This window comes from Megalobrama amblycephala, linkage group LG11 (genome assembly GCF_018812025.1).
Source record: "Megalobrama amblycephala isolate DHTTF-2021 linkage group LG11, ASM1881202v1, whole genome shotgun sequence".
In the NCBI taxonomy this organism is placed as follows: domain Eukaryota; kingdom Metazoa; phylum Chordata; class Actinopteri; order Cypriniformes; family Xenocyprididae; genus Megalobrama; species Megalobrama amblycephala.
The window spans coordinates 17,420,445-17,434,974 of record NC_063054.1 but is presented as its reverse complement, the minus strand read 5'-3'; the positions used below and the strand labels follow the sequence as shown (position 1 = coordinate 17,434,974).

General features: G+C 37.8%; 1 protein-coding gene and 1 pseudogene across 1 annotated transcript in view; both read right to left on the bottom strand.

Annotated features, from left to right (window-relative positions):
• Positions 1 to 3,743: 3,743 nt before the first annotated feature.
• The window catches only part of LOC125277856 (cytochrome P450 2J3-like), a 31,203-nt gene continuing 20,416 nt past the window's right edge, over positions 3,744 to 14,530 (bottom strand). Inside the window, exon 10 of the mRNA XM_048206393.1 lies at positions 3,744 to 4,254. The gene's annotated coding sequence lies outside the window, so the exon portion shown is untranslated. The remainder of the gene's footprint in view (positions 4,255 to 14,530) is intronic.
• On the bottom strand, positions 4,242 to 12,846 carry LOC125277855 (annotated as a pseudogene).

Below are 14,530 nucleotides of genomic sequence, written 5' to 3'. Positions count from 1 at the left end.
AGAAGCATGTACTAATATTTTCATTCGCTTGCGCGTTGTCTCAAGGACACGCCCACAATAGGAGGATATCATGAATATTCGTGTAAGCGCCACCCAGTGGAACAGAATTTTTCAGGTTTCATTTTTCCAGTGCTCCCGATTAGCCAATCCGGGCCTGTGTTCAAGACTAAAACTAAACTCAAACTACTGTTTTTGACTCAAATAGCTGTATCCTTCATTCCCTGCCTTATGATGCTGTAAAAAAAAAATTTAATACATATGATAGTAAATAAAGTGGTAGATTATAATTTAATTGCTGATATCTTGTTTAAACAACCCACACCCGAAAGAAAACTAAATAAGGTGAAAGGTGAAAGCTCCAGATAAACATTCTGCATTTTACATAGCCTTTTAAAGCAGCAGGTGAATTTGTGCCAAGAAAGGCAGTCCAAGGACATCAACTTAAAGGATTAGTTCACTTTCAAATTAAAATTTCCTGATAATTTACTCCCCCCCATGTCATCCAAGATGTTCATGTGTTTCTCTCTTCAGTTAAAAAGAAATTAAGGTTTTTGATGAAAACATTCCAGGACTTTTCTCCATATAGTGGACTTCAATGGACTCCAAACGGTTGAAGGTCAAAATTACAGTTTACAGCAATCCCAGGTGAGAAGTAAGGGTCTTATCTAGAGAAACCATTGCTCATTTTCTAAAAATAAATAAATAAAAATGTTATACGTTTTAACCATAAATGCTCATCTTGAACTACTTTTCTTCTTCTCTATTTGAATTACAGCAGTGTAGATGCTGCTAAGTGTATTACTGCCCTCCACAGGTCAAAGTTTGAACTAAATTGCCATACACAATATGCTTGTGTAATATAACAATTAGTTCAAACTTTAACCTGTGGAGGGCAGTAATGCACTTAGTGTCTACACTTCCAGAATTCTAATATAGAAGAAGAGAGCTATTTCAAGATGAGCATTTATTGTTAAAATTTATATAATTATTTTTTTTTTTTTTAAGAAAATGAGAGATGGTTTCTCTAGATAAGACCCTTATTCCTCATCTGGGATCGTGTAGAACGTTTTGAAGCTGCACTGAAACTGTAATTTTGACCTTCAATCGTTTGGACTCCATTGAAGTCCACTATATGGAGAAAAATCCTGGAATGTTTCAGGCCCGGATTAACGCAGTGTGGTGCCCTTGGGTGACCACATTTGAAGTGCCCCCCCCCCCCCCACTCACCCAACCAAAAATTTGTGCATGTAAAATCGTCGATTAATTCTGCCTTCACGTGCAATAGGAATTATCCTAAATACGAGCTTCCTAGGTAAAAAATTGCACATGAACATTTACATATATGTGTAATCAGGGCAAGTATAGGTCTCTGCGGAACAAAAGAGGGGCGTCTCCCAATTTTGGGGTGTTTTCTAACTGGGAGAGGTGTTCTTAACGATCCAAACAAAAAAATACGGAAGCCGGGATAGGCGTTTTTTTTTTAAGTACGGAACCTGAAAGGCCATTCATTATTATTTTATTTTTTTCTTGTTTGATCATGATCACAACTACTTTTTTAATGTTTAGATCACGAGAAACAATTATGTCGAGATAGTGAGAAATAAATAAATAAAATATTGCTGCATGCTTGACTTCCGTCAGGGAAACATGCGTTTTTCCCGAGTGCCTGCCTAACATTTTACTATATTCAGTCTCAGACCGGATGAGACAGCTCAAAAAACCTGAAGGTGGCAGACAAGTATAACCTAATGCTGCCTTCACCTACTATCGGAAATGTAATAATTCCGAGAACACGTGAAGGCTGCACAAGTTAATGAGTAGGGGGAGGCTGCAGACCTGGAGCCGGTAGATATACGACCCAAGCAGTTTTACGCCCCTGTTGTTCCTCATGCGTCCAGTAGGGGGAGGCTGTATATCAGTATATGAGCCTAGTCATATATCAGAACTGGACTCAGCGCCATGAAATCTACGTGGGGCCAAAAACATATTCATAGTGCACCCATTGGAACCAACCCCCAAATACTTAGTAAACTGTGCCACCTAGTTCTAGCTTTCGGCATAACACCTCCTAATTAATAATACATCCATATTGGGTTTTGTGAGTTTAACCGTAAAAATGAATTACTATCAGGCACGTGCACAGGTAGGGCTCAACCCTTGGTTGTCAGAGTGCACCAAAATGCTTTGTTTAAAATCATAAAATTTTTCTCCTTGGGGAGGATGCCTCCAGACCCCCCTCAACAATTTGTTTGTAAACATGTCACCTTTTTTTGAGAGCTTGCAGGACTGGGACAAAATGCACATTTGCACACATTCCCTGGTCAAAAACCCCATAAATGCATATATATATATATATATATATATATATATATATATATATATGTATATATATATATATATATATATGTATATATATATATATATATATATATATATATATATATAGGTGTTCCAATCACTTCCATGGCCACAGGTGTATAAAATCAAGCGCCTAGGCATGCAGACTGCTTCTACAAACATTTGTGAAAGAATGGGTCGCTCTCAGGAGCTCAGTGAATTCAAGCGTGGTACCATGATAGGTTACCACCTGTGCAATAAGTCCATTTGTGAAATTTCCTCAATACTAAATATTCTACGGTCAACTGTTAGTGGTATCATAAAGTGGAAGCAATTGGGAACAACAGCAACTCAGACATGAAGTGGTAGGCCATGTAAAATCACAGAGCGGGGTCAGTGCATGCTGAGGCGTCTCCAACTTTCTGCAGAGTCAATAGCTACATATCTCCAAACTTCGTGTGGCCTTCAGATTAGCTCAGGAACAGTGCATAGAGAACTTCATGGAATGGGTTTCCATGTCCGAGCAGCTGCATCCAAGCCTTACATCACCAAGTGCAATGCAAAGCGTTGGATGCAGTGGTGTAAAGCACGCCGCCACTGGACTCTAGAGCAGTGGAGACGTGTTCTCTGGAGTGACGAATCACGCTTCTCTGTCTGGCAATCCGATGGATGAGTCTGGGTTTGGCGGTTGCCAGGAGAACGATACTTGCCTGACTGCATTGTACGAAGTGTAAGGTTTGGTGGAGGGCGATTATGGTGTGGGGTTGTTTTTCAGGGTTTGGGTTTGGCCCCTTAGTTCCAGTGAAAGGAACTCTTAATGCTGTAGCATACCAAGACATTTTGAACAATTTCATACTCCCAATTCTTTCAAGTAGATTCATACTGTCTTCTTTACGTTAAGTACTATATTGTTTCTTTTAGATAGACAGGAACGTTTTTTGTTTACCTGCTTGACTAGTTTCGGCTACTTCCTGTAGCCTTCGTCAGACGCTTCTGACTAAGGCTACAGGAAGTAGCCGAAACTAGTCAAGCAGGTAAACAAAAAACGTTCCTGTCTATCTAAAAGAAACAATATAGTTCATACTCCCAACTTTGTGGGAACAGTTTGGGGATGGCCCCTTCCTGTTCCAACATGACTGCGCACCAGTGTACAAAGCAAGGTCCATAAAGACATGGATGAGTTAGTTTGGTGTGGAGGAACTTGACTGGCCTGCACAGAGTCCTGACCTCAACCCAATAGAACACCTTTGGGATGAATTGGATGGGATGTCATTAGTCAAGTTCATGTGCACATAAAGGCAGGCGTCCCAAAATTTTTGGCAATATAGTGTGTGTTTGTATGTATGTCTCAGTTACTAATATTTGTTATTCCTGCTCATTAGAGTAATATAAAACACTACCTTATGTATTATTCATTATTTATTTATTACTCACAATCACATTTAATTAAATCAGTCTTTAGTCTTTAGAAGTTTATCACAGTAGGACACATCGTGATTGCTGATTTTTCCGTCCCCAAATTTAAGACCACTTAAAAAGAATAATCAAGATCTTTGTTATACCATTTAAGGTATTTAAGGCTTTTTATGACCTTAAATTAAATTTGATACAAGTGAATTTAACACTTTTTAAGGACCCGCAGGGGCCCTGAGAAAACTTGGCATTTGATGTGCATGTGCAGAACCTAGATGTATTTTGTTTCTCTTTATGGCTATGGTAATGATCCTTTTTGTTTCCAATGGTGATTTATTTGTAAACAAAAACATTTATTATATAAACCATCTAACCAACTAGCCAGTCTACATCCAACCAACCAAGAAATAGCTAAAACAGAGCATCATGTAGCACTCAGCAACTTTTAGAGATACACATTTTGGGTTCTTTTTTTTCAGATTTAAATAAAAAAATTACTGAAATGTCTAAAATTACATGTGTGTTGCTTGTTTTAGCGTGTCACTGCACACAATTCATATGGCTGGGGACAGTGAGTGGCCCCCAGTTTAAAATCCAAGTTGGGCTCCACACCCGCCGGTGAAGAGAAAGTGAAGCGCTGCAGCAGAGAGGAGAAAAACAGGAATAGCTCCATTCGTGCCAGCTGCTCCCCAAGACACACTCTCTTTCCTGAAAATCAGAGAAAATGACGTGTAATCATAATAAGTGTCTTTTTATGGGGGGCTTGTACAGCATTGTCAATGTATATATTTGGATTACTTTCGTGGAAACAGAGTTTGCCTATACCTAGAGAAAAAGGTAAAAAGGCATCTCTCCTCCTGAAATTGCCCTCAGCATCCAAGAAGTGACCCGGAGTGACCCGTCTCCCACTCCGACTCATCAAACAGCACTGATGTCAAACTGCTGGTTACTATTGTGCCCTGCAGAACCACAAGAGGCTTAACAAGAGTAAAATTATACACACAACTCTTACTGTGCTTAAACTAATAGGTTCTGTTTAAAGGGTTAGTTCACCCAAAAATTAAAATAATGTAATTTATTACTCACCCTCATGTCGTTCTCCACCCGTAAGACCTTCGTTCATCTTCAGAACACAAATTAAGATATTTTTGATTAAATCTGATGGCTCAGTGAGGCCTCCATAGACAGCAATGGTACCTCCTCTCTCAAGATTAATAAAGTTACTAAAAACATATTTAAATCAGTTCATGTGAGTACATTGGTTCTACCTTAATATTATAAAGCGACAAGAATATTTTTTTTGTACAGCAAAAAACAAACAAATTTTTAACAATATCTAGTGATGGGCGATTTCAAAACACTGCTTCATGAAGCTTCGGAGCTTTACGCCAAAGTCACGGGATTTCAGCAGTTTGGCGGTTTGATACGTGATCCAAATCACTGATTCGACTCAAAAGATTCATAACGCTCCAAAGTAGTGTTTTGAAATCGGCCATCACTAGATATTGTTAAAAAGTCATTATTTTGCTTTTTTGGCACACAAAAAATATCTTGTTGCTTTATAATATTAAGGTAGAACTCACATGAACTGTTTTAAATATGTTTTTAGTACCTTTATGGATCTTGAGAGAGGAGGTACCATTGCTGTCTATGCAGACCTCACTGAGCCATCGGATTAAATCAAAAATATCTTCATTTGTGTTCGGAAGATGAACAAAGGTCTTATGGGTGTAGAACGACATGAGGGTGAGTAATAAATGACATTATTTTCATTTTTGGGTGAATTAACCCAAAAGTTCACATTCTTATAGTGCTTTATACATCACTTGTTCCACCTTTGGGATAGAGTATTGTCCTATCTGAGTATCTTCCGCAGTAGCCCGGGCCAAATTTATTGGGACAATATTTCCAATCCTCTGTATCTCATGAATGACAGCATTGGTGAAGGGCATGTTGTCCTTGTCTGACAAAGATGGCTGCCGTGACCCTCCCACAACACAATCAATCTCCTCCTGAACTTTGACTGAAGATACAACATTTTGAGAGAATGTAAGTATACGTACTACTTTTAATGTGCATATGAATGTCATTCCTCACATAATCTCTCACCCTGTATCTCAGGATATTTGATCATGTAGAGAAGACCCCAGTACAGAGTGGTGGAGGTGGTCTCAGTTCCCGCTACAAACAGATCCACAGCACACATGCACAAGTTCTCCACATCAAACCCAGCGGCTGTGTCGTCCTTAAGCTAAACAACATGAATGAGAGGCATTTCAATTCAATAGCCATACATTATTATTATCAGAGCATTCCTGTACCAGCACACTTACTGACTCCCCCTCAGAAAAGGTCTTACTTTTTCCATCTCAGCAAGGAAGCAGTCAATGTAGTCTCGAGGATTTGATGGATCATAATCTGCTCTGTGTGCATTCACCTTCTCTTGAACAAAGCTAATCACTTCTTTCCACAGAGTAATAATTTTCTTGTGTGGTCCAGGCAGTCGCCGCATGAGCCATGGGAGCATGTTATAAAGCTAAAGAAATCAAAACAAAAAGTAGATGAGCAATGAAAGAAAGCAAAGTTAACTTGTTAAAATTAGAAAATGCTTACTTGAGCACAGATGCTTCCTTCCAGATAAAAAGCTTCATTGATGTTCTTCAACATAGACTGGAAGTCATGGTCACTGTACTCAAATCGATTACCAAACACAAGCACACAGATCACATTTGAGACAGCATTATTCAGCAGAAAGCGAGGGTCAAATGGTCGACCTGAAACAGTAAAAGTTGTAAATCACACTGTGCTTACAATTTCAAATGCAACTGTCAATGTCACAGTCACCAGCTGGTGTGCCCAGGTTGACCACTAGAGGGCACTCCTTCCCTGACCTTTGCCACTAAGCCATGAACTTCAGTCCCCATAATCCTTTGCCCGGACTCGTCATGAATGATTTAATTCAGCTGTTGTTCATTAAATTGTCTCACCCTGCCTTCCATTCGGAAGGGCTCATCCCTATGCCCTAAACCTTTCAAAGGGTTTACCCTCTAGAATGAGAGCTTCGAAGGGATGAAGGGTGTAGGGGCCAAAAAAACTATTTTTTTGGAATGCACTTCAGCATCATCTAAACATGACAATCAAGGAGGAGTAGATTGTGCAAGCTGCACCTTTTGTTTAACGTTAGTTTATATATTTATTTATTTTTGGTTTATTGCACCAAATTGTATATTTGCTTTGTGAAAAGCAAATGTGCCGTAATGTGTTGAGGCTTCGAAACAATCTGTCACCCGTCTCCACGGTTACCCCAAGTGGTCAGAACAGTGTAAATGCAACAAAACTCAGGCCAAAAATGCATTAAAAATACCCTTTTACAAATGTATTGCAAAAGTTTTATTGAAAGTAAAATCTATCAAATGCAATTAACTAATCATCTAATAAGATTAAATATAGAGTGTCTGTATAATATGTGTTCTTATACCAATTTTCAAGGCTTGTTTCTCTGTTCCATGGCTCAAGCTAAACAGATCAATAAGAGATTATTAACTACCATTATTCATTTAAATTATTCTAATGTCTAATTAAAACATCTACAAGTGTATAAAACTGATCAGAGATCAGTTAAAACCATAGGTTAAAGCCAATAGACACTTGTTCAATAGTTTTCAGTGAATCTACATGATTCATGGGTTCACTTTATCATCGCCCTCTACTGGTGAAACATTGAAATTTCGAAATGTTTTGAAACGTTTCGAAACAGTGATGACGTAATGAAGCCTTGTTTACTAAAATCACGTGACTTTGGCAGTTTGATACACGCTCCGAATCACTTATTCGAAACAAAAGATTCATGAAGCAGTGTTTCGAAATCGGCCATCACTAGTTTCTTGGTTTTGTGGATTTTGCCTGAGTTTCCTGTCTGATTACTGGTTTGGATTGTTTTGCATGTGTTTTGACCCTTTGCCTGCCATTTTAATATGATTTTTGGATTCTCCAATAAAACTGTGCTTGGTCTGAAGTCCAAGTCTGAAAACCTTGATCACTTCAAATCCAGCAGCATGAGAATTCGGATTCTTATTCCAGCCACTAAGAAGGAGCGGAGGGCATGACCTCAGGCATTGACTGCCTTGCATCAGCAGGGAGTGGCGGTAGGTGGATTAGCTCAGTTATTTTGTACTATGGCTGTGGGGCTGGAATATAATGATACTGAGCTAATAGTTCTCTAATGAATGCCTGGACTACCCTTTGCCTCTGTGGGAGATGGAGGATCTGTAGACTCTGGGTTTTTGGGGCTTCATTGACTATCTCCAATATCAAAGTCAAATAGTTACTCCTGGTCAGGTGGAACCTATTCACAACATGGTCACTGCATCTGAGTCTTAAGCTAAGATGGCCACCAAGTCAGAGTCATCAGCCAAGACTGTAGCCACGTCAGAGTCTCCAGTCGTCATAGAGGCCATGCCAGAGTCTCCAGCTGTCAAGGCCGTCATGGATGTTACGCCAGAGTCTCCAGCTGCAAGGGACACTAAGCCAGAGTCTTCAGCTGTCATGGACACCATGTCAGAGTTCCCGGTTGTCATGAACATTGCACATGAAGCCATTAAGTTGGTCCCTATGTGAGGACACACCACTGACATTGGTGCATGCAACTGGCATCTCTAGACCAGCACAATCTAGCCCACTGGCCTGCCCACTAGCCTGCCGATGCCTGTGCTGTCCGTCCCAGAGGTTGTTCCCTTGTCCTTGGTACTCCCTGTTACGGCAATGGCCAATTTGTATGTTTGGGCCACACACTGTTCTTCAGCTCATGAGACCACTCCAGACCACGAGTCGCACTCGAGTCGCATTTTAATAGACTTTAGACTTGACTTGGACTCAACCTGAAATGACTTCAGACTCGGCACAATAGACTTTTAATACAGTCGCTATGTGGACGCAAGATGGCCTTATCTACCGATATAATAAATGAGAAATTAGCATTTTGTTTGAATGGTTTTATAATATCTGCATCACATATTTCCCAATGTGTCGTGGTAGATCGGACTCTTGTCATAGAATTTGATTACGTATTGTGTGTAAACTCCAAAATGTCATAGGAGTCCCACGAAACATGACAGGAGCCACCGTGCCATATGTTCTTTCATTTGGGTTTATGATCAGCTAGATCAGTGGTTCTCAAACCTGTCCTGGGGACCCCCCACCACTGCACATTTTGCATGTCTCCCTCATCTAACACACCCAATTCAACTCTTGCAGTCTCTACTAATTAGCTGATGACTTGAATCAGGTGTGTTAGATGAGGGTGACATGCAAAATGTGCAGTGGTGGGGGGTCCCCAGGACAGGTTTGAGAACCACTGAGCTAGATGCACAAAATGTGGGAAAACAATTAAAGGCACCGGAACTACATCAAATTTTATGAGACGTTGCATCCACAAAGGTTAATCACATTAACTCACACGGCTATTATACTGTGGTGTAGCTGCATGGCTCTCTTGGATCACCAATCGGTTACACTTTGTAATATATCATCTTTTCCTACCTTCAAAACTCAGCTAAAAACGTATCTTTTCAATATGTATTTTGGATGATATGTCTATATGTGGCCTAATTTGTTTGTATTGTGTATGTGGATGTTCAAATGTATTGTATAGCACTATGTGAAGCGACCTTGAGCTATGGAAAGGCGCTATATAAATTTCTTCTTCTTCAAATATGAACAAAAAAAAATCTAACCTTTAAACCTAGTGCTTCATTTTATCAATTTTTTTCATAGTGCAGCTTTTCTCTTTCTTACTGCATCCATAAGAGAGAGAAAGATGTTAATCCATTTATTACTTAAAGCTAATATTTTAACATATCACAGTCAGCATGCATACAGTTTTCTATTGACTTAAACATTCCGAGGTTTGATATTTTCTGATAATGACTGTCGTCAATAACAATGCCCCGTAAAACAAATAAACTGCTGTAACAAACCATGACTCACTGGCGCTATCTCGCGTCCACTTTGCGACTGTATTAAAAATGACTACTCGTACTGCCAGGACGATTGTTTTGCACATTTGTAATGGATTATAAAGTACAAGCTGGATGTACATTACGCCTTACATCATAGGACCTTTATTACAAACAAAACAGATGTTAGAAAGATCATATTTTGTCTATAATACAACTAGGATAAAAGACTTGACTTGGACTCCAGATAAAAGACTTGTGAACATTTCTGCCTCGACGTGACCACAGAGGTCATACATGAACTGTCTGTCTGCCTCAACACAACCAGAGAGATTGTACATGACTTTCCTGTCAACCCTGAGATGACTACAGAGACCAACCTGGGAAACCCTGTTGTCCCAGTCATGGCCATGGAGGGTTCTTCGGAGAACATGTGGCCAACACTAACCTCTCTTCTCTGTTTCAATTTCACCTGATGAGCCAGAGTAGTCTCCAGTTTTAACAGATCTGCTGTGGTGGTCTTCTTCGCTGTGGGGGTCTTCAAGCACTTTTATGCTGCTATGGTGGTCGTCTGTTCCACCATGGTGGTCTTCAAGCCCGTCTACTCAGCTGTGGTGGTCTCCAGCATCGCTGAGGTGGTCTTCATCCCTTCCTGCCCAGCCTGTGCCGCCCTGGCCGCCTGCTCAGCCTTCATCTCCAGTTCCCCTTGCCCTCCATGGACCTGGCATTCCATGTTTCTCTCTGTCATTGTCATTGATGTTTTGCAAAATATGTTACACATCTGAGCACTCTCTCCGGTCCTCCACTCTCTTGGTTTTGTGGATTTTGCCCGAGTTTCCTGTCTAATTACCAGTTTGGATTGAGTTGCGTGTGTTTTGACCCTTTGCCTGCTATTTAACTATGATTTTTGGATTCTCCAATAAAGCTGCGCTTGGATCTTACCCAAGTCTCAGAGCAATCCATAACAGTCAATTATTTTCAGTCAACAAACCTCAGTAAATACCTTGTTCATTTGAAATGGCTTCATTCAGAAAGCAACACTCAAGACTGATGGATGGCTCTAAACTTTTCTTTCCCAATCCGAAGTTTCGAAGAGTTGAGAGTGCAAATCTCCTCTGATGCTTCCATTTATAGCCATTGCTGATAATTAAACCTGTTCACAAAACAGGCACTTTATGGTTAATAGATTACTGACAATTTATGGTGAAACTTTAAACCACCAATTTTCATTCTGATAATAAACTGACCTCTGTCTCCACTGATGTCATAAAATAAAGGTAATGTAGGACGATCAGCGAGGTTTTCACCCTGTTGTGTATAAACCTCCTTCACTAGTTTATATCCATCCAATACAACAATTCTTGGTCCAAAAATTCTTAGGCTGAAAATTTTGCCATATTTTTCTGCAAACTGAAACATATCAACATATCTTAGAAATAATAGGTTTCAATTCTTCATTAATTTGAGCCTATTTACACTAACTGACATATATATATATATATATATATATATATATATATATATATATATATATATATATATATATATATATATATATATATATTTTTTTTTTGTCATGAAAACAACAATTGAAGATAACTGTCGAAATTACACAAACATGTGACAAACTACAGTAGTCAACATTTGAAGTGGATCAAAACCTTTCACCAAAGTTGTCCTAAAACCTTCTTCATACAACTTAATTCTTAGAACAACTTTGAACTTTTTTTGATTCACTTCAAATGTTGACTACTATATAATATTATAGACCACACTACACTATCCAACATTCTGGAAAAAAGAAAATCTAAACATTCATTAATTCAGACATGTTTATTAGTTTAAGAGTTATTCATTTAAATCCTGGCAAGTTGGTTTAAATGGTTTTAGCTGTACTGTTTTAACATTCCCAGCCTGACCAGCTGAAAATATAACACTGCCAGAACTTGAGTTCCTGAAATGAGTATACTTAAGTATTATCTTCTATTTAGAAATACTTTATTAATTTTTCATGATTCATACATTCACTTTTATAACTTTTACATGTTTGGGATATTCCATTACGACCCTGTGAACATTGGACCCTTTATGTATTCATTATTTGCCAGTTGCCGTAGGTATATAAATTCAGTGAACACAGAACATAGGAAAGATTCCGTTACGGCAACTCGTATTCACAACCTAGTTACTCATTCTGACAAATGCCTAAGTTCAAATGGAAGCTTGTTTCCGCCACCGAATAAAAAAATAAAGATAATTGTAACTTTTTCCCCCTCACAATTCTACTTTGTGTGATATAAACCAGCAATTGTTATAAAGATAAAAATAAAAATAACCAGCAAAGTTATAAAGTCAGAATTGTGAGAAACGCGCAATTGCTTTTTTTTTATTTTTTATTTTTTTTATTCTGTGGCGGAATAGCTGATATGAACTTTAGCGTTAGTCAGAATGAAAAAGTCAGCCCTCCATCTTACAATTGTGAGGGAAAAAAAGTAAAAAAAAAAAAAAAAAAAAACTGAGATATTTTTTTCTCGTCATATTTTAATTTATGAATAAAATTGTTTAATTAAAATAGTTTAATTATTATCAGGGCGCGTCTTGTCTTCAAATTAAAACCTGTCATTTTCGCCAGTAAGTTTTGACGAAATCAGCAGTCAACTTTTCTTTTTCTTTTTTTAGGCTACTTATTTTCACACAAGAATACATTTAGATTTAATTGGAATTTTACCTCTGCAAACTGAAGATGAATCTTACTATTATCGATATGATGAATGTCTCCTATAATCGGCAAAGACCATGGTCCAGGAGGAAAGTTCTTCGGCGCTTTATTTCTGATATAATCACTCAGCAATAAAAACACACACGAAAATATCAAAATACTTTTGACATCGATCCACTCGTAAAGGTGCAACAGGTCCATGACCAGGTCCTGACACTGGATTGTGTAAAAGTTTAAGCGGAGGTCGAAACCAGATCCAAGTGAGCAGGGTTTAATGACCACAGTAGCAAAATGCTTGACGTTGCTTAATGTACTAAGACAGTGATATTAAAAGATCAAATTCAGTGCACCTTATTAGTAAACCGTACTATCTGCAGTCAAGCAAATGAGCCCAGAATATGAACGCAACACTTTTTATTACATGTTAAGCCCTATTCACATTCAGTACTGAAGACGCTTGTGGGTGGTCCTGCTGTCGCTCTAATGTTATTGGTAGACTTCACGTCTGGCCATAGGCTATCTTGCAGTCACAACTGATTATATAGGCTAAAAACTAAGATATCATTCTAATTTGACTAGGAATTAAAAGTAGCATTCTTCTGTTTGAGAGTGTTGTGATATAACTTAAAGCAACAACATCAGAAAAACAACAACAAAAGTAAAATAGAGAACAGACAAACAAACAAACAAAAATAAACAAACAAAAACCACATATAGGGCCAAGGGTTATATAAATAACATTATATAAATTAAAGGTGCCTCAAAAGTCACTTTTTAACAAACAGGCAAATGGTCACAGCATACGGTCAACTGTATATTATAGGAAAGAATGAATATTATAAGATGTCAGCTTTATGGATTTTAAGGCTATACATTGCTGGAGGTAGATATTGTACAAAACAAAATTTAATAAATAGGGGCTTTATAGACAAAAATTTGCACTTATGTATAAAGATTTAGTTAGTAGCCTATAAATAATTTATTAGAAAATATTTGTCCTTCAGATTCTTATCAACAAAACAAAACAACCTTATACAACAAAGAAAACCTGTCTAAGAGAGAAGCACGTAAATAAACAGATTTTTCCTAGAAGTAGTTACATGGACACATTTCCAAAAAAGATGAGGGATAGACTCATTTACCATTCTACAACAAAGAGGATCCTTCTCCGGAAACATTTTTTAATATAAAAAATGTATTCATATGGTAAACTCGCTGTAGCAATTTAAAGGATACCTCTTTAACCCTGATCGTAATAAAATATTTTTGGTTAAAGACCACACGCTCTTCCAGTGAAATACAGCAGAAGGAACAGTAGTTATATCATTCTGAAAAACATGTTGAATCTTTCTATTCATGAAAGAAGGACTGCATGCAAAGTACATTTTTCCTATTGCTGTTTCACAGGGATTAGTCAAGGAAATAAAGGAGGGTAAAGACTCAGAGTTTTTAAAAATGCAATAGCTCCACTGGGAATGGCATTCACATTCGTGAAGACAAGAGTGCATCAAAAAACTGTTGGTTGCTCGGTACTTCTGTGATTCACCTGAAGTCACAATGGACTAGAAATGCCTCTTAAACATTAAACATGTTATTGCACGTTACAGTTGGTACTGTAAAACTTACATGAATTGCATGGTTTAACAAATGCGACAAGTCATGAACAAGAAACAACAATGTTATGCATTGAGACAACCAGTCAGTAGGCAGTGTTACCCAGGGTTGGGAAGGTTACTTTTAGAATGTATTTCACTACAGATTACAAAATACATGCTTTAAAAAGTAATCAGTAACGTATTTCGTTACATTACTCAAGTTTAGTAACTTAATCTAAATACTTTGGAATACTTTGAAATACTTAACAACACAAAGGACCATATCATTTCAATATCTTGATAAACAAATTATGAAAATATTTGTTTCTTTTAAGATCACATACATATAATTACTATTGATATCGTTCCTAAATTATATTTGTAAAGATGTGCATCAGAGGGATAACAATATATTAAATAACAACAATAAAATATTGCTAATAATATAGGTTGTTTTATAGGTGTATAAAGTCGAATTGACACAGTGGTTTAAATTGTTTTATTAACAAAGT